Source organism: Pelophylax lessonae, assembly GCF_965119305.1.
Source record: "Pelophylax lessonae genome assembly, chromosome: 2".
NCBI lineage: Eukaryota > Metazoa > Chordata > Amphibia > Anura > Ranidae > Pelophylax > Pelophylax lessonae.
The window spans coordinates 744,374,678-744,400,152 of record NC_138769.1 but is presented as its reverse complement, the minus strand read 5'-3'; the positions used below and the strand labels follow the sequence as shown (position 1 = coordinate 744,400,152).

General features: G+C 43.8%; 1 protein-coding gene and 1 pseudogene across 2 annotated transcripts in view; one reads left to right on the top strand and one right to left on the bottom strand.

Moving 5' to 3' along the window:
- LOC309548370 (uncharacterized protein) overlaps nucleotides 1-25,475 on the bottom strand; it is a gene marked incomplete at both ends in the record, with an annotated part of 295,496 nt that overhangs the window by 63,602 nt on the left and 206,419 nt on the right. The gene's annotated exons all lie outside the window — the stretch shown is intronic.
- Nucleotides 20,810-22,696, top strand: LOC309545772 (annotated as a pseudogene). Its single transcript has one exon. The product of its transcript is annotated as an uncharacterized misc_RNA (transcript).

Sequence of the window (25,475 nt, the reverse complement as noted above, 5' to 3'; positions counted from 1 at the left end):
GATTGAGCCGCCAAAATCTGCTCACCCAGGGGAGAGGTCAGGCTGGTGCGAATGGCGGCCAGGATCTGATTCGGAGGTATGACCGAAGTCGGAATCTACTCCTCCCTGGACAGGTCGGAGTACTGCCGTGATAAGGCATCCGCCCTGATGTTCTTGGAACCGGGTAGGTAGGAGACCACGTAATTAAAACGTGACAAGAACAGAGCCCATCTGGCCTGACGTGGTGTCAATCTCTTGGCCTCAGAAAGGTAGGTCAGATTCTTGTGGTCCGTCAGGATGAGGACCGGAACCACCGAACCCTCGAGCAAGTGCCTCCATTCTTTAAGGGCCTGCACGATGGCCAATAGCTCCCTGTCACCAATCTGATAGTTGCACTCCGCGGAAGACAGTTTCTGGGAGTAAAACCCACAAGGAAGCAGGGGACCCTCTGGTGTTCTACGCTGAGACAGAAGGGCGCCTACTCCCGTCTCAGACGCGTCCACCTCGAGGACAAAGGGCAACCCAGGGTTGGGATGCGACAGAATCGGAGCCGACACAAAGGCGGACTTTAGAGCCTCAAAAGCTTGGATGGCCTTGAGCGGCCAGACCTGGGAATTACTGCCCTTCCTGGTCAGATCCGTGAGAGGCTTGGCTAGCATGGAAAAGTCCCTGATGAACTTCCGATAATAATTGGCGAAGCCCAAAAAGCGCTGCAGGGAGCGAAGACCACTGGGCTGGGGCCACTGTAAGACAGCCGAAACCTTCTCAGGATCCATGGAGAACCCCTCAGCGGAAATGATGTAACCTAAGAAGGTTACCTGGGATCGGTGAAATTCGCATTTCTCAAGCTTACCGAACAGCTTGTTCTCTCGTAACCGTTGCAACACTCGTCTGACATCCAGAATGTGGGTCTCCATGGATTCAGAATATACCAAGATGTCATCCAAATAGACCACCACACACTGCTGCAACAGGTCACGGAAAACATCGTTAATGAATTCCTGAAAGACTGCGGGCGCATTGCACAACCCAAAGGTCATAACCAAGGATTCATAATGACCGGTCCTGGTGTTAAACGCGGTCTTCCACTCATCGCCCGCCTTGATCCTTACGAGGTTATATGCCGCCCTCAGGTCAAGTTTGGTAAAGACCGTGGCCCCTTTAAGGCGATCGAACAGCTCGGAAATCAAGGGTATCGGGTAAGCGTTCTTGATCGTGATGCGATTGAGACCCCTGTAATCGATGCAAGGCCTCAACTCACCGCCCTTCTTTTTCACAAAGAAAAATCCAGCCCCTGCCGGGGACGAGGATTTGCGAATGTGTCCGCGTGAAAGCGCCTCCTTCACGTACTCCTCCATGGCCTCATTCTCCGCTACCGACAGTGGATAGACCTTGCCACGAGGAGGAACGGCACCAGGTTGTAACTCGATGGCACAATCGTATGGGCGGTGCGGAGGTAGGGCAACCGCGCGCACCTTATCGAATACATCCCGGTACTCCTCGTATTCAGGAGGCAACAGAGAGTCCGAGGAAGTACACAGCAACTTGACAGGCCCATGGATGCAACTAGCCCCACACTGCGGTGACCACGAGAGGATCTCGGCCGATCTCCAATCGAAAGTCGGATTATGCTTCTGGAGCCAGGGGTACCCCAAGACCACCGAGTAGTGTGGAGACGAAATAACCTGGAAGCAGACCGACTCTCTGTGAACAGCACCAATGGCTATCCCCACTGGAAGGGTCTCATGAGTCATGTGTGGCGGCAGAAGGGGTCTGCCGTCTATCGCCTCAAGAGCCAGTGGAGAACCTCGGGCCTGCAGAGGAATGGAATTGGCGGCAGCGAACACACTATCAATGAACAAACCACCAGCACCAGAGTCCACCAACGCCTGGGTCGTCACTGAGCCCCCGACCCAGGAGAGGACAACAGTGATCAGTGGTTTGTCAACACGGGAAACCGGGGACGAGGAGACTCCACCCAAGATCTGCCCCTGACAGGATCTCAGGTGCGAGCGTTTCCCGGACGGTTTGGACATGCCAACCGAAAATGCCCACCGAGACCACAGTACATGCATCGACCCTCGCGTCTTCGGAGTACCCTCTCCCCCTCTGACAGGCGAGCAAAGCCCAGCTGCATGGGTTCACCCCCAGCCAAGTCATCCCCAGGAGGCGTGGGAGGAGAGGGAGGCACGGGTGGGACAGCAAAGGTAGGTGCCAATCTGTTAGGAGGCCTCCGCAGACTCTCCTTAAAGGAAGGTCTCTCCCTGAGTCTGGTGTCAATCAAAATCAAGAAAGAAATAAGAGACTCGAGCTCCACTGGTAGGTCCTTAGCTGCAACCTCATCCTTCAAGGCATCCGAGAGACCATGAGAGAAAGCAGCGACCAGAGCCTCATTATTCCAGCCCACCTCTGCTGCCAGGGTACGAAACTCAATGGCGTATTCAGCTACGGATCGTGAACCCTGTCTGATGGACATAAGGAGCTTCGCAGCAGAGGCAGCACGAGCCGGCACATCGAATACCCTCCGAAGAGAAGCAACAAAACCGGAAAACTCGGCAACCACCGGATTGTTGTTCTCCCATAAAGGGCTGGCCCAGGCCAAGGCCTTGTCCGAGAGCAGCGAAATTAAGAAGCCCACCTTTGATCTCTCAGTAGGAAAGGCATGTGGCAGCAACTCGAAATAAATGCCCACCTGGTTAAGGAAACCTCGGCACTGAGTTGGCTCTCCCCCAAAGCGCTGTGGAAGGGGGGCAGAACCGATCATACCCCGAAACACCGCAGGCGCAACAACAGGTGTCGGGGTAGACTCTGGCGCAACAACCGGAGCGGCAGTAGGAGCGGGCCCAGGAGCGACAACCGACCCATCGGCAACGGGAGCGAAATGAGCCGTGCGTTCAAGCAGGGTTTGCAACGCCACGGCGAACCGACCCAACAGGTGATCCTGCTGATCAAGTCTGGCAACCAGCGTGGGTAGCGAGGATGGCCCTGTACCGTCAGAATTCATGGCTTGGTCCTAATGTCACGGAACCATGAACCAGACGTACAACAACAGATAAGTGAAAATAAGAAGGCTTTATTGAAAATCAAGCTGCAAAGCAAAAGTCCAAACGGATGGCGAAACCGAGGCAGAGTCCTAGCGAAGCCAGAGGTCAGGAACCAGGAGGGTAGTCAGACGAAGCCGGGATCAGGAACCAGCAGGGTAGTCAGACGAAGCCAGGATCAGGAACCAGCAGGGTAGTCAGACGAAGCCAGGATCAGGAACCAGCAGGGTAGTCAGACGAAGCCAGGATCAGGGACCAGAAGCAGCAGCAGTCTTAGAAGCATGTGAACACAGGCGGACCAAGCAAGGAACTGAAGCCACAGACCTCCTATATATATGAGCTAGGCATCCAGCTCCTCCCAGTGGGAAGGAGGAGCCGCAGGATGGGAGGCTACAAGAAACCCAGAAACCAAGATGGCCGCCAGCACATGTCAAACGAAGGAGAACAGCAAGAAGGTAAGACCATGACACTGTGGGGCATCCACAAATGGAAGGTGGAGGAGCGCAAGGTCTCTAACATCCACCAGCTCTGTGATGTCATCATGGAGGAGTGGAACCAGTGGCAACCTTTGAAGCTCTGGTGATCTCCATGCCCAAGAGGGTTAAGGCAGTGCTGGAAAATAATGGTGGCCACACAAAATATTGGCACTTTGGGGCCAATTTGGACATTGTCACTTAGGGGTGTACTCACTTTTGTTGCCAGCGGTTTAGACATTAATGTGTGTGTTGAGTTATTTTGAGGGGACAGTAAATTTACACTGTTATACAAGCTGTACACTCACTACTTTACATTGTAGCAAAGTGTAATTTCTTCATTGTTGTCACATGAAAAGATAGAATAAAATATTTACAAAAATGTTAGGGTGTACTTACTTTTGTGAGATACAGTACATCTTTGATGTTTGGATTTTTAAATGGATTTGAGAAACGTGCCCACAAGTCACTTCCAAGCACATCCGTCCTTCACTATGCAGCACAATGCTCTAAATTAGAACAAATAATGAGATTTTCCTGCAAAAAAAAATGTAATAAATTGTAAATTTTTTCAGCCAGTGGGGAAAAAAAATGTGCCCTCAATAGAATAGAAATAAAAATTCAATACTTGGAACTTTTACCCCCTTCCTGCTGTTTGTGGAAATGTTATTAGGATTAATGTAGGCATTTTTCAGGATGTGTGTTAGTTAAATTGCCGTTATGTCTCCCAGTGTCGGTTTACCGGTAATCGCTATGCACAGCAAATATTGCTTTAACTGGCCTTGAGGAAAGACCTGTAGTTGTGGAAACTTTCCATTAAATGGAGACTGCGCGCTACTTGCCTAATCATCCCTACCGGCGGGCGCTCTAAGCGGCTACCGCTGGAGTGAACCCTGGTCCAGATCTATGGCAGTGCGATGCGAAGTCCGCTGCGGAAATGTATATCAGCCAGCCGGGGCCCCGGTATTCACTTGTGAAGATATGTTTGTGATTTGGAATTATTATCATTTTGATAAGTATCTGCCCTCTTTGCTGGAATAATGGCTGGTAGCTTTCTATTATGCTCAATCCACATGAAATACTGCCGCTATTTCCGTTGGCCAAGTAGTCTTATTTACTGGAACAGTAGCATAAACAGGTTATGACGGGAGTGCATGCGTATGTATCTGCGCGGCCGCGTTCATGAGATCACGCTAGTTCCATTGTATAGTGTTTGGTGAGCATTTTACTACACGTGGGTTCCATTGTTAGCAATAGTGCATGGTTGCTCGTGCACCCAACGGCAGGAGACTCTTGCACATGGCTCAGCTCGTACATGAACATACACTCCCCTTTCTATTAAACTTTTGAATGTATACATTGTGACGGTGGCGGGTATCAGACCCCTGGCCTTCTCATCCACCTCGTGACCAAAGACCAAGCAATCTCACACCCTGCCGTCACTTGCGTAACAATGCCATTCTCAGCTGCACCCAGCACACAGATTGTCCAGGTTGCGGGACCACAATCTAGATGCCAGCTGACTGAGAGCCATTGTCACCGGGTTAATTAATTGATTAACTCTTTCTCTGCCACCACCTCTAGGTTATGATGAGCCTAGAGGACGCTCGTGATTTTACAAATATCATTTATGATGTTAGAATAACCGTCTGTAACACGCTCTGTCACCTCCGACAAGAATGTTTCAGATAGGTTAGCCTAAACAGTACAAATATCAATTATGACTTTAGAATAACCGTCTGTAACACACAGTAACGCGCTTTCAGGAGGCAGGTTTGTTTGGGTCAGTTTGCGTTTAAGAGCTTAGAGACAAAGTTAACACTTTCAAAATAAGGTTTAATTATAAGAAAGGTTTAAAATTGGTGTGAATAAAAATATTTACATAAAAATGGGTTACAAAGAAATAGAGACACAATACAGCAATTTAGAAATAGGAGAATAAAGAATGGAAATACTTGCATTAAAACGGTTCTGGTATTACCTTAGTTTCAGAAGCTGAACAGGTATGATTGGTTCCCCCTGGGCGATGTTATGGCTTCGATGGTAGGAGAGAACTTCCTGCTCTCTCAGTTCCTGTGTTTTTCTCTGACCTTCCAGGGGGTGTCACCAGAAGTACTTAGCCAATAGGCTCTGAGTCTATAAATTGCTAAGGAACCTCCCAGTTTGACAGATTAATAAAAGCACTCATATCTTGAGCTATGAAACGGTTACAGGCTTGAAACCGATATTTTATGGTCCGGCTTTGAATGTCCTATCTTTAGACACTAAACATGGGTTATCTCGGAATAACCTCTGACCTGTAAGGCATCTGATCGCTAGCTTGTCTCCCCTAGGCATGAGGGGGTTCATGTTTGATATTAATTCAGTTGGTATTTTATGGGGCACCCAAATATCTACTTTCTAGAGACATATCTTGTTTGGGTATAAAGTTAGGATGTTTTGTGGTTAATAGGGATGATTGAACTTTTCAAAAGTTCGGTGCGACCAGAACACCCGAACTTCCCGAAAGTTCGGCCCGGATTTCAGAACCCCATTGAAATCAATGGGACCCGAACTTCGGTAATCAAAAAACACCATTTTAAAGCCCTAAAACCCAATACATGCCCCTAAAAAGTGCCTAGGGTTCTGGGTCATGCCCCAGGGACTATTAATCACACAAAAAAAAGTTCTTAAAAATTGTCATTTTTGATAGAGAGACAATTATTGAAAAAATTATTGGAAAAAAAAAAAGAGATTTCTTTGTATTTAGTGCCTGGGGGGTCTAAAAAGTGTACCTGTGAAGTTTCAGCTCTGTAGCATGTCCAGAACCAGAAAAAAAAGTTTGTCTGTATTAGAATTGCAATAGAACAGGATAGTGGCTCCGCTATTTTCACACCTTGCTGGTTTTGTAGCAGGCGTTTATTGGGCTTTTTTTGGGGGTCTTTGGAGGCAGGCATTACATCAGAACTTCTGTGTAGGGGTATATATACACACACACACACATGTATGTATATATATATATATATATATATATATATATACACATACACATATATAGGTGTGAAAGTAGCAGAACACTATGCTTGCGCTAATGAAATAATTAACACCCATATGGCTTCTCTGCTATAACACCTATATATGTGTATGTGTAAAATACATATGTGTGTGTGTGTGTATATATACCCCTATACAGAATTTCAGATGTTTTGCCTGCCTCCAAAGACCCCCAAAAATGCCCAAAAAAAACGCCTGCTGCAAAAACACACCTGGGCGTTTTTGTAGCTGGCGTTTTTTTGGGCATTTTTTGGGCGTCTTTGGAGGCAGGCATAACATCTGTACGTCTGTGTAGGGGTATATATACACACACACTTGTATGTATATATACACATACACATATATAGGTGTGAAAGTAGCAGAAACCCATGCTTGCGCTAATGAAATAATTAACACCCATATGGCTTCTCTGATATAACACCTATATATGTGTATGTGTATAAATACATATAAGTGTGTGTGTATATATACCCCTATACAGAAGTTCAGATGGTATGCCTGCCTCCAAAGACCCCCAAAAAATGCCCCAAAAAATTCCTGCAGCAACACACCTGGGCGTTTTTTTTTTGGCGCAGGCGGTTTTTTGGGCATTTTTGGGGGTCTTTGGAGGCAGGCAAAACATCTGAAATTCTGTATAGGGGTATATATACACACACACTTATATGTATTTTACACATACACACATATAGGTGTTATAGCAGAGAAGCCATATGGGTGTTAATGTAATGTTCTGGTACCTTTGGCTACCCTAATTCCACTTTTCCTAAGTGTATGCGCCCCACCATTCTCTTTTGGTAAGGTGCGCATACACCTTTAAGACCGATGCTGTCATCACTGAGCGCCGCTGGAGCGGCTATTTCAACCTCCGGCGGTCTCACTCACATGTTTGTTCAATGCCGCATAATCTGTCTTGAAGCTCTCATGCTTGCAAGCATACCTCGCTATCGGAACCACGCTGCTGATCCCTGCATCCCGCTACCGGATCATCCGCTCTTGCCGAACCTCTCCTCTGCTACATTGCTACTAGTGATAAGTACCCCACAGGGGAAACCTCTATAACCTTCATACTAAAGCTTACACTATCTAGCTCTGCATACTAAGGACTATTACTACATCTGCATTAACTAAGATTGCTAGCTCTTGAGCCTACTACCATCTGCTCTTGCACTGGGTTGGTCTCTCCTGTATGTTCACCTGCTACTCTATCATCTGCTACCATACATGATTGCTAACCTATCTGCATCCCATCTGCTACTATCTTACTTTCAAGAACATTCCTTTCAAGTGTCTGTAACCTACCATCTCCACCCAACCTGTCTCTTCAGCCTATCATCACTATATTACTATATACATAAGTCACTCTAGGAACATCTTATTGAGTGTGTGTATCTACTTGCTGAATTGAGACTATCCACACATGATGAGTCTTGGGAGTTGGGATTGGTGTCTCAGCGTTTCTCTACATGACTACTGAAGTGGAATATTTCTGCAGCTGTAAATCCACATTATACATAAAACGCAGGAGCGTTACAGATTGAACGAACCTCAAATGGATTCAGCAGAAATAACCACTCAGGTGACACAATTAAAACAGCAAGTAACTGCGTTAATACACGCACTTGCTGAATTAAGAGAAGAAAATCAGGCTCTGACGCAGCAGGTAACCAGACTGACACAACTTACCACTGCTCAGTCCCCTGAACCCAAAATAAATCCTCCTTTGGTATTTACAGGCGATCGCAAAAAATTTTGCGAATTTAAAAACGCATGTGAGTTACTTTTCTTGCTAAAACCCCGTACCTACCTTACTGATCACATTAAGGTTTGTACTATTATTTCTTACCTAACAGGCGATCCTCGGGCCTGGGCAGACTCTCTTTTTGAGAAAAGCGATCAGCTTCTCAACTCCTATGCCTTTTTTCTAGCAGAACTTACTAGCCTATATGATGATCCCAATAGGCAGAGTACTGCCGATCTTCAATTAAGGTCCTTGAAACAAGGTAGGAGACCTGTGGAAGACTTTGTCGCAGAATTCAAGAGATGGACCCTTGATTCAGAATGGAATGATGCATCCCTGAAAACTCAATTTAGGCTTGACCTATCAGAGGCCGTTAAAGACGAGCTCGCCCGAGCGGATCTGCCAAAAACCCTGGATGCATTGATACAACTCAGTATCACCATAGATAGAAGACTACGAGAAAGACAGGCTGAAAAAATGGGAATGCCATTATCCAGTTCTTCTCGGATTTCGGCCGTTGAACCCACTCCTATGGAGGTAGGAACCATACGCCCACCTCTATCAACTATGGAAAGAGCCAGAAGACGATCTGGTAATCTCTGCTTGTACTGTGCATCCCCGGATCACAAGATAAACGTCTGTCCCCTAGTCTACAAAAAGAAGGGTGAGTGTCCACATGTCCTCCTAGGGGAATTGACAACTTCAATTACTAACCCTTACCTTTTTGTTTGCTTAACATTACAGTGGGACCAGAACAGGATTACCACTAAGGCCATGATTGACACAGAATCTTGTGGAAATTATATTGACATACGTTTTGCTGCTTTAAATAAAGTCCCTATTATTTCTAAACCTAAACCTGTCTCAGTGAGTCTTATTAACGGTGTTCCTTTATCCTCTGGTCACTGATCAGACACAGGCACTCCTAGTCACTACTAACGGGTCTCATATGGAGACCACTACCTTCGATCTAATACCTTCACCCCACTTTCCCATTGTTTTGGGACTTCCCTGGTTACACACACATCAACCAACCATAGATTGGAAGGAACAGACCCTGGCCTTCCTCTCTTGCTATTGCGAGGGTACGTGTAACCTCCCGTCTTTCAGGAAGATCCTGTCTGTGGTGACAGATAAGATTGCACCACTATGTTATCAGGATCTCTCTGAGGTTTTTCTTGAGAAAAATGCTCAAGCACTACCTCCCCATCGAGACTATTATTGTAGTATTGATCTACTCCCAAATAGCAAATTGCCGTTCGGTCATGTTTATCCTCTTTCGCAGGATGAACTTTCCCATCTCAAAGAATATTTGGATGAGAATTTGAAAAAAGGTTTTATTAGACCTTCCACTTCTTCCACAGCAGCAGGACTCTTTTTTGTCCGCAATAAGGACTCAAGTCTCAGGCCTATCATCGACTATAGGCAATTGAATGCTATTACAATAAAAGATCGCTATCCTCTACCGCTTATCCCTGAGCTCATTGAGCAGGTGCGTGGAGCTACCTATTTTTCAAAATTGGACCTGAAAGGAGCATACAATCTCATTTGAATCCGTGATGGACACGAGTGGAAGACTGCATTCAGAACCAGATACGGATTGTTCGAATATCTTGTAATGCCATTCGGGCTATGCAACGCCCCTGCAGCCTTTCAACGATTTATAAACGATATTTTCAGAGACTTACTAGATGTCTGTGTTGTGGTATATCTGGACGATATACTTATATATTCACGATCCTTGTCTGAACACATAAGACATGTAAGACTAGTATTATCGAGATTGCTTGCACACAACCTATACGTGAAACTGAAAAAATGCTTGTTTCATAAAGAAGAAGTACTGTTTCTAGGCTACATCATATCCAAAACAGGAATCAAGATGGACATGAGTAAGATATCCTGCATTCAGGATTGGCCTACACCAACTACACGCAAGGCGCTACAGCGATTCCTTGGATTTTCAAATTTCTACAGGAAATTCATCAGAAACTTCTCTGCCATTGTGAGACCCCTCACACAGCTCACTAGCATTAAAAAAAACATTCAAATGGTCAGATGAAGCAAATAAAGCTTTTCACCTGTTAAAGACAAGGTTTACTTCTGCTCCCATACTACGCCATCCAGACCCATCCCTCCAATACATTCTGGAAGTAGATGCGTCAAACATGGCAGTAGGAGCAATACTCTCCCAACGACCAACTCACACTTCACCACTTCATCCAGTCGCCTTCTTTTCTAAATTCTTAAGCAGTCCAGAGGTAAATTACCCCGTGGGTGAAAAGGAACTGCTTGCTATAAAATTGGCTCTGGAGAATTGGCGACATCTACTCGAAGGCACCCGATTACCAATACTTATATACACGGACCATAAAAATCTTCAATATCTTCAGACTAACAAAACTCTCTCTCACCGACAGGTACGATGGTCACTATTCTTTCTAAGGTTTAACTTCCTAGTGACTTACACACCTGCAGATAAGAACAAAAAGGCGGATGCACTATCACGACTAACTGAAGAAAACTACTTCGAAATCCCTTCCGTTCCTATAATACCTCACAAGCGTATTATTGGAGTTGTCCGTTCTTTGAAGGAAGAGGTTTTGCATGGTATAAGTTTGGATTCACCCCCACCACAACTAAATACTGATGCAGAAGGCTTCCTTTACCACAACGACAAACTTTACATACCACCTACCATGCGCACCAAGATCTTGGAATTATCGCATGATGTGCCTATGGCAGGACATATGGGTATGACAAAGACTCTTAATTTGATTACCCGGCAATTCTGGTGGCCTGACATGAAAACATCTATACAAAAATTTGTCTCTTCATGCAATGTCTGTGCCAGGTCCAAAATTGACACTACGAGACCATCCGGTCTACTATGCAGTCTACCAATACCCCAAACTCCATGGGAAGTTGTGTCCTTGGACTTTATAGTAGAACTACCTCCTTCCAAAGGATTTAATACCATCTTGGTGTCAGTGGACCATCTGACAAAAATGGCACATTTCATTGCTATTCGCAGACTACCTTCGTCCAAACAAACGGCAGAACTCCTGATGAAACATGTCTTTAAGTTACATGGTATCCCAAAAACTCTTCTGTCTGACCGTGGATCACAATTTATTTCCAAGTTCTGGCAAGAACTATGTCACATACTACGAATTGAGCGGAAACTCACTTCTCCTTACCATCTGCAGACCCACGGACAGACTGAAAGAGTCAACCAATGCATCGAGCAATATTTACGTTGTTACACTTCTTACCAACAGGATGATTGGGTGGATCTTCTCCCTCTGGCAGAATTTGCCTACAACAACGCAACCCACAGTACGACCAAGCAGAGTCCGTTCTACTTGAACTATGGGTTTCATCCCTCTATCCTTCCACCACGCATCCTTCCTTCAAATAACCCAGTAGCCTCAGACTATCTTACCCAAATAAAGGACTCTCTGGGTTTGCTTAATACTACCATTGCACACGCTCATAGTCAACAAAAGAAATACTATGATCTTCGCAGAAGACCTTCTCCTCAGTATGCTATTGGGGACCTCGTTTTGCTCTCAACAAAAAATTTAAGACAGAATTTCCTAGCAAAAAGCTTGGACCTCTCTTCTTGGGACCTTTCCAATCAAGAAACTTATTGGAAAAGCTGCAGTACAGCTTACATTGCCAATAGACCTCAAAATACATCCCATTTTCCATGTGTCGCTACTGAAGCCCCATGTTCCTGACCAAGGAATAAGGCCTACTATCCCACTTCCTCTTCCTGTACAAGTTGAAGGTGGAGAAGAATATGAGATAAAAGAGATTCTGGATTCTCATATCCACAGAAGAAAACTTCAATACTTAGTTCGATGGAAGAACTATGGGCCCCAAGACGACACCTGGCTAAACACCTCTGACATACATGCCCCTAGATTAATCCGCAATTTTCATGCGAAGTACCCAGACAAACCAGCTCCAGAGGCCTTCAGGAGCCGGCCTTAAGGGGGGGGGGGTACTGTAATGTTCTGGTACCTTTGGCTACCCTAATTCCACTTTTCCTAAGTGTATGCTCCCCACCATTCTCTTTTGGTAAGGTGCGCATACACCTTTAAGACCGATGCTGTCATCACTGAGCGCCGCTGGAGCGGCTATTTCAACCTCCGGCGGTCTCACTCACATGTTCATTCAACGCCGCATAATCTGTCTTGAAGCTCTCATGCTTGCAAGCATACCTCGCTATTGGAACCACGCTGCTGATCCCTGTATCCCGCTACCGGATCATCCGCTCTTGCCGAACCTCTCCTCTGCTACATTGCTACTAGTGATAAGTACCCCACAGGGGAAACCTCTATAACCTTCATACTAAAGCTTACACTATCTAGCTCTGCATACTAAGGACTATTACTACATCTGCATTAACTAAGATTGCTAGCTCTTGAGCCTACTACCATCTGCTCTTGCACTGGGTTGGTCTCTCCTGTATGTTCACCTGCTACTCTATCATCTGCTACCATACATGATTGCTAACCTATCTGCATCCCATCTGCTACTATCTTACTTTCAAGAACATTCCTTTCAAGTGTCTGTCATCTACCATCTCTACCCAACCTGTCTCTTCAGCTATCATCACTGTATTACTATATACATAAGTCACTCTAGGAACATCTTATTGAGTGTGTGTATTTACTTGCTGAATTGAGACTATCCACACATGATGAGTCTTGGGAGTTGGGATTGGTGTCCCAGCGTTTCTCTACATGACTACTGAAGTGGAATATTTCTGCAGCTGTAAATGCACATTATACATAAAACGCAGGAGCGTTACAGTTAATTATTTCATTAGCGCAGCCATAGGGTTCTGCTACTTTCACACCTATATATATATATATGTGTAGGTGTATATTTACATACATGTGTGTGTGTGTGTGTATATACCCCTACACAGAAGTTCAGATGTCATGCCTGACTCCAAACATGTCCTCAAAAAAGCCCTAAAAACGCCTGCAACAAAAATCCGGGTGACAGGGGCGAAGCCACTATCCGGTTCTATTAGTGTTCTAAGAGAAACAATCTTTTCTCTATAGCGGTCACCCTGACATGGAAGGGTTTTGTCACCCTACCATAGCAGTCAGAGTCAGTTAACCCTACACTACACTACGGTCACCCTGACACTTAACACTTTCCCTACAGAAACTAGATTTTTGAATCCAACTATAGTGGTATATAGTACCCTAACTACACTAGATATCCCTTTCCTCACACTAATAATTGCTAAATGACACTTTGAAGCAGAAGTAACAGAACTGCTTCCACTCTCTTCCACAGCCCTGTATTAAAATGGTAGCGATTTGGAGGGGCTATCTTATATACTGGGGGGCGTATTCACGAATGATTGGCCTCTGGACCCCCTAGTCACTCCAATCACATTCCTAGCATTCTCCTGCCCCCTAAATTGGCTTTTACTCATGGTTCTGGTCCAATCACGGGCTTTTAAAGCCCAGTTCCTGTCCCATTGCATTTTTGTCGGTTCTGGTTGCCGAATTCCAAACTTTTTCAGCAAAAAGTTCGGAATTCGGCCGAACCTCGAACAGTCAATGTTCGGGTCGAACCGATGGTCGACCCGAACCGTTCGATCATCCCTAGTGGTTAACTGTGTCATTTTTGAATGACCTAGGAGCCATATGCTGTGTTCAGATTACCGATTAACTCTAGAGCATGAGGAGACGGAATGTCTGCTTGGTCAATCTGCTTGTGTATAGTAAAGGTGTGAAAAATGTCAGCTGTGCAGGAACTTGGCATTCAGTGACCCAGGGGGTCATTAACACTGCAAAAGGCTGGGGTGATGAGGCTGGTAAGAATGACCCATTTGGTTTTAACACTGTCAACTAAGCTCGAAACACAAGATGGATGCTTGCGACAGCCTTTGAACAAAATGGCGGCCTGACAAACTAGGGTGCCAACGCACTATACCATTACATACATGTGTGAGTGATTGGTTGTGTTGTATAGTCGTCACCTCCCACTGTAAACCATTGTTTCCTGGTTATAAATAAACAAGAGCCCTATGTTGGAGCAAGACTTGATCTTTTGGAAACGACCGTGACACAGCTTGTGCCTGTTTCTCTCTTTGCCGCCGAGCGCACCGGGATTTCTTTATTCAAAAGCTGCATATTGTACTTTCAGTACAAGGGATTAATGGCGCTTGACGAGTATTAAGCACTTATCGACCGCCCGCCCACCACAGTTTTACGTTGGTCCTTTGACACTAAATACCGGGGTTATGGCAGAAGATAGCTTCCATAACCCCAGTATTTTTGAAAACGGCGTGCGATCGGCTTTCAGATAAGGGTGGTGCCAGCAGCAGATTCGCCACAGGATCACCCTTACAGTGCGGCGGAAGAGGTGCCCCCCCCCCCCCCTCCCGCCGCATCCCGGCTGTTTTCCCCGCTTACCGGACCCGCCGGTAGGGGGGGGGGGGGAAACGATCCGGACCCAGATCCTCTGAGACAGGAAGTCGAGTGAGGGCAAGATGGCCCCCACTTGACTCTATGGTCTTGGAGGACTGGAGCGACGTCAAACGTCATTGCCTTGCAACCAATTTAAAGGGTCGATATTTTTTTTTTTCAACATTTTTTTTTCTTTTTTAATGTACTTGTGAGGTGTGACGTCTTTTTGACCCCAGATCTCACAATAAAGAGGTCCTGTCATGCCTATTTCTATTACAAGGGATGTTTCCATTCCTTGTAAGAGGAATAAAAATGATCATATTTTTTTTTAAACTGTGTAAAAATAAAAAATAAATAAATAAATATGAAAAAAGATTAAAGCGCCCAGTACCTGTTAGCTCGCGCGCAGAAGCTAACACATACGCATGTCCCGCCCACTTATGTAAACGGTATTCAAACCACACATGTGAGGTATTGCTGCGAATGTTAGAGCTAGAGCAATAATTCTAGCCCTAGACCTCCTCTGTATCTCTAAGCTGGTAACCTGTAGAAATTTTTAAAATGTCGCCTATGGGGATTTTTTAAGTACCAATGTTTGTCGCCTTTCCGCGAGCGTGCGCAATTTTAAAGCATGACAGGTTGGGTATCTATTTACGCGGCGTAACATTATCTTTCACGTTATGGAAAAAGCTGGCCTAACTTTACTGTTTTCTTATTTTTTAATTTAAAAAAAGTGAATTTTTCCAAAAAATAAAATGCGTTTGGAAGACCGCTGCGCAAATACGGTGTGATAAAAAATATTGCAACAATCTCCATTTTATTCTCTAGAGTATCTTCTAAAAAAATATATATAATGTTTGAGGGTTCTAAGTAGTTTTCTAGCAAAAAAAATGATTTTAACTTGTGAACACCAAGTGTCAAAAATAGGCCGGTGTAACGTTAGATTTCCATACCCTCGTCACTTCCTGTCTCAAACAGCTGAGCAGCGCAGCAGTGCGCATGCTCAGAGCCCTGGATACGTAATTGAACAGCAAAGAATTTGACAAGAGCGCATGCTCGGAGGGTAGGAAATAATCACGGCACTGTGTGTAATGTTATAGTTGCGGCGGTAACATTAAAACAGTTCGGCTGCAACATCAATAATCTCCTCTCCTATCCCTGTGACTTCCCTGATCTCGCCTAATAAATAGAAAAGCGGCGGCGGGTGTATGAGATGTAAATGACGGCGATCGCGGCTCCGTGATCCGCTTTTATATTTATTACCTGAGAGCAGGGAAGTGAGAGGGGAAGGAGCGGAGATGATTTATGTTGCAGAGGAGCTGTTTTAATGTAACCGCCGCAAGTGTAACTAGCGTGAGAAATCCATACCCTCCGTAGCTGCACCGGGTATGGTTTTTTCACGGAACACCGGTCTTAAAGTGGTTAATATCTGCAAATGCGCTTTCAAGCACAGCAAAGTTCTCCGCGTTCCGCAGTTTTTTTTTTTTTAAGAGAATTTACATGCTCCAAAGCACAATAATTTCCATGACACCTGCCCAGGCCAATGTTCAGCTTTCAGCGCTGTCACACTTTGAATGACGATTACGCAGTCATGCAAAGCTGCACTCGTATGACATTTTTATCATTTTGTTCACACAAACAGAACTTTCTTTTGGTGGTGATAGAAATTAAAAATTACACCATCATAGGCAGGGTGGTACAGTGGGTGTGTAGGTGGTGGAGACCAGTGCCACATCCTAATGATTATAGTATGTGTAAATAGAAGAGGAAATATAGACTTTCCAGGCACCAATAATAAAAAAATATATATAACGTTTATTAATAGCAATTTACATAATAAAATTACAATATAAACATTACAAAAACTTGTCCTGCTCTGACTGCTGGGTTCGGGCCAGTGAGATAACACCCCTGGCAGTATCCCGTTGCAGAGTTGGAATGCAGTGTATAAAGGCTAAAAGCTCAACATGTTTCGTGATATATCACACTTCTTCAGGAGCTTATTTTCCTTTGTATATTCTACGTAAATGGAAACATACCAATGAGTATATATATCAAAACAAACATTTGTTTAAAAACAATATATTCAGCATGTGTTTCTTTTGGTGGTATTTAATCACCGCTGTTTTTTTTTTTTTGCTAAATAAACTAAAAAGGAACAAGAATTTTAACAAAAAAAAAAACAAACACACATTTTTCTTCATTCTGTTATAAATATATAAATAAATATAAAAATATAAATATAAAAATATATTTATTTTGCAAATAAATAATCTTTCTTTATATATTATGGGCCAAAATGTATTCTGCCACATTCTCCAGTGCAGTACAGTGACATCATATATCGGGTGTGGGGTGATCGGGGTGTCACCAGTACAGTACAGTGACATCATAAAAAAGGTGTGGGGTGATTAGGGTGTCACCAGTGCAGTACAGTGACATCATATATCGGGTGTGGGGTGATCGGGGTGTCACCAGTACAGTACAGTGACATCATAAAAAAGGTGTGGGGTGATTAGGGTGTCACCAGTGCAGTACAGTTCAGTTGACATCATATATCGTGTGTGGGGTGATTGGGGTGTCACCAGTGCAGTACAGTGACATCATATATCGGGTGTGGGGTGATCGGGGTGTCATCAGTGAAGTACAGTGACATCATATAACGGGTGTGAGGTGATCGGGGTGTCACCAGTGCAGTACAGTGACATCATATAACAGGTGTGGGGTGATCGGGGTGTCACCAGTACAGTACAGTGACATCATATAACGGGTGTGGGGTGATCGGGTGTCACCAGTGCAGTACAGTGACATCATATAACAGGTGTGGGGTGATCGGGGTATCACCAGTACAGTACAGTGACATCATATAACGGGTGTGGGGTGATCGGGTGTCACCAGTACAGTACAGTGACATCATATAATGGGTGTGGGGTGATCGGGGTGTCACCAGTACAGTACAGTGACATCATATGACAGATGTGGGTTGATCAGGGTGTCACCAGTACAGTACAGTGACATCATATAACGGGTGTGGGGTGATCGGGTGTCACCAGTACAGTACAGTGACATCATATGACAGATGTGGGGTGATCAGGGTGTCACCAGTACAGTACAATGACATCATATGACGGGTGTGAGGTGATCGGGGTGTCACCAGTACAGTACAATGACATCATATGACGGGTGTGAGGTGATCGGGGTGTCACCAGTGCAGTACAGTGACATCATATAATGGGTGTGGGGTGATCGAGGTGTCACCAGTACAGTACAGTGACATCATATAATGGGTGTGGGGTGATCGGGGTGTCACCAGTACAGTACAGTGACATCATATGACAGATGTGGGGTGATCAGGGTGTCACCAGTACAGTACAATGACATCATATGACGGGTGTGAGGTGATCGGGGTGTCACCAGTGCAGTACAGTGACATCATATAATGGGTGTGGGGTGATCGAGGTGTCACCAGTACAGTACAGTGACATCATATAACGGGTGTGGGGTGATCGGGGTGTCACCAGTACAGTACAGTGACATCATATAACGGGTGTGGGGTGATCGGGGTGTCACCAGCACAGTACAGTGACATCATATAAAGGGTGTGGGGTGATCGGGGTGTCACCAGTACAGTACAGTGACATCATATAAAGGGTGTGGGGTGATCGGGGTGTCACCAGCACAGTACAGTGACATCATATAACGGGTGTGGGGTGATCGGGGTGTCACCAGTACAGTACAGTGACATCATATAACGGGTGTGGGGTGATCGGGGTGTCACCAGTACAGTACAGTGACATCATATAACGGGTGTGGGGTGATCGGGTGTCACCAGTACAGTGACATCATATAACGGGTGTGGGGTGATCGGGGTGTCACCAGTACAGTGACATCATATAACGGGTGTGGGGTGATCGGGGTGTCACCAGTACAGTACAGTGACATCATATAACAGATGTGGGGTGATCAGGGTGTCACCAGTACAGTACAGTGACATCATATAACGGGTGTGGGGTGATCGGGGTGTCACCAGTACAGTACAGTGACATCATATGACAGATGTGGGGTGATCAGGGTGTCACCAGTACAGTACAGTGACATCATATAACGGGTGTGGGGTGATCGGGTGTCACCAGTACAGTGACATCATATAACGGGTGTGGGGTGATCGGGGTGTCACCAGTACAGTGACATCATATAACGGGTGTGGGGTGATCGGGGTGTCACCAGTACAGTACAGTGACATCATATGACAGATGTGGGGTGATCGGGGTGTCACCAGTACAGTACAGTGACATCATATAACAGATGTGGGGTGATTGGGGTGTCACCAGTACAGTACAGTGACATCATATAACGGGTGTGGGGTGATCGGGGTGTCACCAGTACAGTACAGTGACATCATATATCGGGTGTGGGGTGATTGGGGTGTCACCAGTACAGTACAGTGACATCCTATAATGGGTGTGGGGTGATCGGGGTGTCACCAGTACAGTACAGTGACATCATATAACGGGTGTGGGGTGATCGGGGTGTCACCAGTGCAGTACAGTGACAGCATATAACGGGTGTGTGGTGATCGGGGTGTCACCAGTACAGTAAAGTGACATCATATAACAGGTGTGGGGTGATCAGGGTGTCACCAGTACAGTGACATCATATAACGGGTGTGGGGTGATCGGGGTGTCACCAGTACAGTAAAGTGACATCATATATCGGGTGTGGGGTGATCGGGGTGTCACCAGTACAGTGACATCATATAACGGGTGTGGGGTGATCGGGGTGTCACCACTACAGTGACATCATATAATGGGTGTGGGGTGATCGGGGTGTCACCAGTGCAGTACAGTGACATCATATAACTGGTATGGGGTGATCAGGGTATCACCAGTACAGTACAGTGACATCATATAACGGGTGTGGGGTGATCGGGGTGTCACCAGTACAGTACAGTGACATCATATAACGGGTGTGGGGTGATCGGGGTGTCACCAGTACAGTACAGTGACATCATATAACGGGTGTGGGGTGATCGGGGTGTCACCAGTACAGTGACATCATATAACGGGTGTGGGGTGATCGGGGTGTCACCAGTACAGTACAGTGACATCATATAACTGGTATGGGGTGATCAGGGTATCACCAGTACAGTACAGCGTCATCCTATAATGGGTGAGGCGGTGATCAGGGACACTGACTGCTGACAGTATGGAACAAAGAAAAAAAATTTTTTTTTCAATTTTTTTCATTTTATTTATTTTTATTTATTTTATGATTTTTTTTTGTTTTACACACTTTGACCAGAGCAATATAATGTTAGCGTAGTAACATTGTACTACTCTGGTAAAGTAATCATTATTTTATTTTTTTTATTTTTTTTAAATTATGTTTGCCTTTAGCAATGAATTTCATTGATATAAGCAATCATTTTACTGAATAAAATAGATTAATTGAATTTGTTTTGTTGATTAGCTGTTTTCCGCCACAGCTGATCACATGTGATTGGCCCAGTCTGTACCATGTGATCACTTATGGCCAATCACAGCTAGCAACACAATTGTATACAATGGCTAGCTTGAAAGGAAGCAGTTTATTGTTTACAACTGCCATGTGCCTTCCTGTGATTGGTCGCAGTGGTCATAGGGGACCTGCAATGAGCCGCTACAGTGATCAGTCATCGGCTGTGTCTGGCGACACAGCCGGTGACAGAGTGTGCCGTAGTACGGCCCCGCAAGTGCGCTGCGCCACTAGGAGGGCGTAATATGACGTCCACCCATAAGGAGGAGAGGTTCCTGTAGGTGTCATCTTGTCATAGGCCGGGCAGGAACCGGTTAAACATGTATAATGCTGTACATATTCTTTTCTATATATAAGATATAATTAAAGTGATTGTAAAGTCTCTTTTTTTTTTTTTTCTGCACGCAGGTTTTTTTTTTTTCTTCTTTATCTTAATGCATAGAATGCACATTCTGCCTTTAAAATCCCTTTATTAATGTAAAAAAAAAAAAAAGAAAGCAAATTAATTTAACCCTTTATATAGAATTCTGACTTTTTTATTTTCTGTACAGGTGGATTGATGAGCCATGTTTTCTGTTCATGCTTGTCTTAAAAAAACATGACTAAGTCGGATGAGAAACGAGCCATATGGATGTCTTATGTGATGGAAAGTCTTTTTTTGTAGTTCACTAGAAGATTCACACAGGACGCAAGACATATCGGTGCTCTAAATGTTGTAAATGTTTTGGATCCTCTTCAATATTGATCCAACCTCAGAGGAAAACAGGAGAGAAGTGGATTCAGTGTTCTGGAAGTGACAATGGCTTTATAGTAAAGTCCAATCCACGTATACAGAAGGCATTTCAGAAATTATTTCTGGTTTTGGAACGCGACAAAGATTTTACAATGGAGGCAAAACGTGTCACACACCCAAAGGTTCACACTGGAGAGAAGCCATATCGGTGCTCTGAATGTGAAAAAGCTTTTCCAGCCAAGAACAAGCTTATCTCACACCAGAGAATTCATACTGGAGAGAAGCCATTTGTGTGTCCTGAATGTGACAAAGCTTTTACACAGAAGAGTGGTTTTAACTCACACATGCGTATTCACACTGGAGAGAAGCCATATCAGTGTTCTGAATGTGACAAAGCTTTTACAACTAAGGCAGATCTTATAAAACACCAGAGGGTTCACACTGGAGAGAAACCTTTTCAGTGTTCTGAATGTGACAAAACTTTTTCAATCAAAAATAATCTTATCAAACACCAGAGGATTCACACTGGGAAGAAGCTATATACGTGTTCTGAATGTGACAAAGCTTTTACAAATAAAAGTTATCTTATCAAACACCAGGGGATTCACACTGGAAAGAAGCCATATCATTGCTCAGAATGTGGCAAAGCTTTTAGATTGAAGGCAATTCTTACCACACACCAGATGATTCACACTGGAGAGAAGCCATATCAGTGTTCTGAATGTGACAAAGCTTTTAAAAAAGAGAGAGAGCTTATCAAACACCAGAGGGTTCACACTGGAGAGAAGCCATACGAGTGTTCTGAATGTGGCAAAGCTTTTTCACAAAACACAAGCCTTTTCCAACACATGATGATTCACACTGGAAAGAAGCTGTATCATTGTTCTGAATGTGATAAAGCTTTTACAGAAAAGAGGAGTTTTTTTTTGCACCAGATGATTCACACTGGAGAGAAGCCATATAAGTGTTCTGAATGTGACAAAGCTTTTACAGACATGAGAGGGCTTAAACAACACCAGAAGATTCACACTGAGGATAAGCCATATGAGTGTTCTATATGTGACAAAGCTTTTATAACAAAGACAAGGCTTACCAGTCACCAGAGGGTCCACACTAGGGAGAAGCCATTCCAATGTTCTGAATGTGACAAAGCTTATACACAAAGGGATTATCTTATCACACACCAGATGATTCACACTGGAGAGAGGCCATATAAGTGTTCTGAATGTGACAAAACTTTTACAGACAAGAGAGGGTTTCAAAGACACCAGAATGTTCACATTTAAGAGAAGCCATATTTATGTTCTGAATGTGACAAAGCTTTTACACAGAAGCCAAACCATATCACACACCAGAGGGCTTACACTGGACAGAAGCCATATTTGTGTTCAGAATGTGATAAGGAAAGCTTTATCACACACCAGAAGGGTCACACTGGAGAGAAGCCATTTCAGTGTTCTGAATGTGACAAAGCTTTTACAGTTAAGGCCGGGCTAATCTATCACCAGAGGATTCATAAGCTTCAGCTGCAGTGAGGAAACTTTGGAAGAAGGGGGATAATACATGGGTAGGAGCTAAGCTGCTATGAAAGACTTTAGGGTTTCAAATTAGTGTCACACCTGATGTCATCTCACAAGTTAGTAAAAAAGTGAAAAGGTATATTGCTATTTTGAAAGAAACAAACAAAATAAGTGAGAAAACAGAAGTATAATGGATGGATACTTTAGTATTTATGTCCATTAGGCACAGAGACCTAGAAAGTCCTTTTGTTTCCTTAGGATTCTCATCTGTACCCTTTTTTATGGCGCTTTGCCTGAACATGTAATGCATTTACATGACTCACCAACTGAGCTGTGCTCCCAAGTGTTCTCTTCATTGCTTGATCCCGAGCGAATACATAACCAACACTGCCTCAGTACCAGAGCAACACCAGAGTACCGGGTGGCAGTCAATCGACATCTTGCCAAGCCTCTGAAGCCTTCAGTGGGAGAGTCTTTTCCATGTTCTGCTGACAATTGCTATATCAGTCAATCATGAGGGCTCCAGCTAAGCCCACCTTGTCCATGTACATTTTCTTCCTCCCTTTCCACGATCAATGCCTCCTTTCCATGTTCCACCTCCTCTCATGGATGACCGATTTGCAAACCGATTTCAGCCATGCAGAAGTCTCTATTTAGTTAGAAAGCAACTTCTTAAACTGGCACAGGCCTTTGCTACAGTAAGTTGCTGCTGTTTTACGGAATGCAGTCAACTTTACCACTTATTCCCAGCTGGCTACTCTTGTTTTATTCAGCTCTGCTAAAAGTCTAATGCCCCGTACACACGTGCAGATTGCTGGCCGAAAAGATTCGGCCGCCGAACAATCGGCCGATTTTCGGCTTGTTAGTATGATGCTTCCGACAGCTGACAGCGCACTTTCGGCCGAAAAGAATCTGTCGTGCAAGCATTAAAATTTTTGTATGCCGACACCTGAGCGGCCGATTGTTCACCAGTCAATACAGAATTCGGCCGACAGACAGCAGATTTGCAAGACTGGGCATGCTCAGAAAAGAAAAAACACACGGAAAGTTAACCATCACATGACATCACTTCTGCAGTCGGCTGTAGTCAGCGGACAAAATTTGTGTGCAGTCTTTTGCACTTTTCAGCGGACACGACAGCCCGGGGACAAAAGACGGCCGATCGGTCGGCTGACGATCGGTACGTGTGTACGAGGCATAAGGGATTCCATCAGGAGAAGATTGGATGTCCTTACTATCTAGTTTTTCTGTCCATCTATTGGTTATCTCCATAGACTAATCATACAGTACAGCTACCAGAGATCTGAACTTACAAAGTGCTGAGTATGTGGTCATATTCCTCCAACTTCTACTGGGGGACTGAAATTTCTCTGATTGGGGTTTCCTTTATTGACTGAATGGACAGATCTTATTTTTTTTGGTAAACTTTTTTTTCTTTTTATTTTTTTTTTGGTAGACTTTATTTGGGAAGAACATTTTTCGACTCTAGAAGCATTGTGTGATGTTAGGTATCACTATGGGCAAAATCAATAATGACCTAAATCTGAAATCTCTCATTAACAGTTTTATTCCCCCGGGCCTTTCTCTCCCTTAACCCTTTGAGTCACCGAGCAATTTTTTTTTCCATTTTTGGCAATGTCTCAGATCCGCACAATTATATCTTTAGCATTTGTAGGGCTTTACCCAACTGAGCTCTGAAAGGTCCCTTTCATGACCAGAGCATTTTTTGCTAATCAGCACTGTGCGGTCATGCAACGCTTTACTCCAATGAAATTTATGTTATTTGTTGATTTATTTCACACAAATAGAGCTTTCTTCTGTTGGTATTTGATCACCACAGTCTTTTTTTTATTATTATTATTGTTTGCTATATAAATGAAAATAAGACAAAGTTTTGAAAAAAAAAAAAAACAAAACAAAAAAAAAAAAAGAAATATTTTTAACTTTCTGTTATAAAACATATCTAATAGAAAAATAGAAAAAAAAAAATCAAATTTCTTCATAAATGTTAGCTAAAATGTATTCTGCTACTGTAATAATGACTCTAATGTATTCTGTCTTTTGGTTAAAAAAAAAAAACAAAAAAAAAAAACTAAGTATACATTCTGATGTACTGACAGCCTATCTCGTTTCTTGGGGGCCATAAAATGCCAGGACAGTACAAATACACCCAAAATGACCCATTTTTGGAAAGTACACAGTCTGAGGTATTTAGTAGGAGGCATGGAGAGTTTTTTTTTTTAAGTTGTAATTTTTCATCACACTTTTATAGAAAATTAATTAAGAAATTAAAGTTTTTTTGTTTTTTTTTTACATACTGTCACCAACGCAGTGCAGCGTCATCATATGACTGATGTGGCAGTGATTAGGGATACTGACTGGTGACAGTGTGTTAAAAATAAGTACATAAACTACTCCCATAAAAAAAGCAAAAAAATGAAAAAAGTTATAAAAAAAATAAAAATAAGCATAAATAAACTGCGCTAACTCACAAAAACAAAGCAGCTAGCACACTCAACTGACATGTGTTGATAACTAAACAAATTTTCAAATAAGGTACAGCGCTAAAAAAATTATACTCAATAAAATGTGTAAAATATATTATACATCTTTATTGAGTATAATTATTTAGCGCTGCACGTTATTTGAAAATTTATAAAAAAAAAAATAGAAACTAATTCTTTTTTAACTTTTTAATTTTTTTTGCATTTTTTCATGGGGGTAGTTTAGTGACAGTGTAATATTTCGGGGGGGGGGGGGTGATCAGGGATTTTTTATTATTTTTAGACACTTTGATTTGCTGTTACAGTGATGATCACAGTAAGAACAATATTTTGGACTGTCGTAAAATGGATTGCATGCATAATTATTGTGCGCTGTGATTGGCCCACAGCTATCACATAATACAGGGTGCTGTGACTGGCCCAGGTACCATGTGATAGCTGTGGGCCAATCACAGCATCCCTACGGGAATTACAGCGGTTATGAATGGAATTCATTT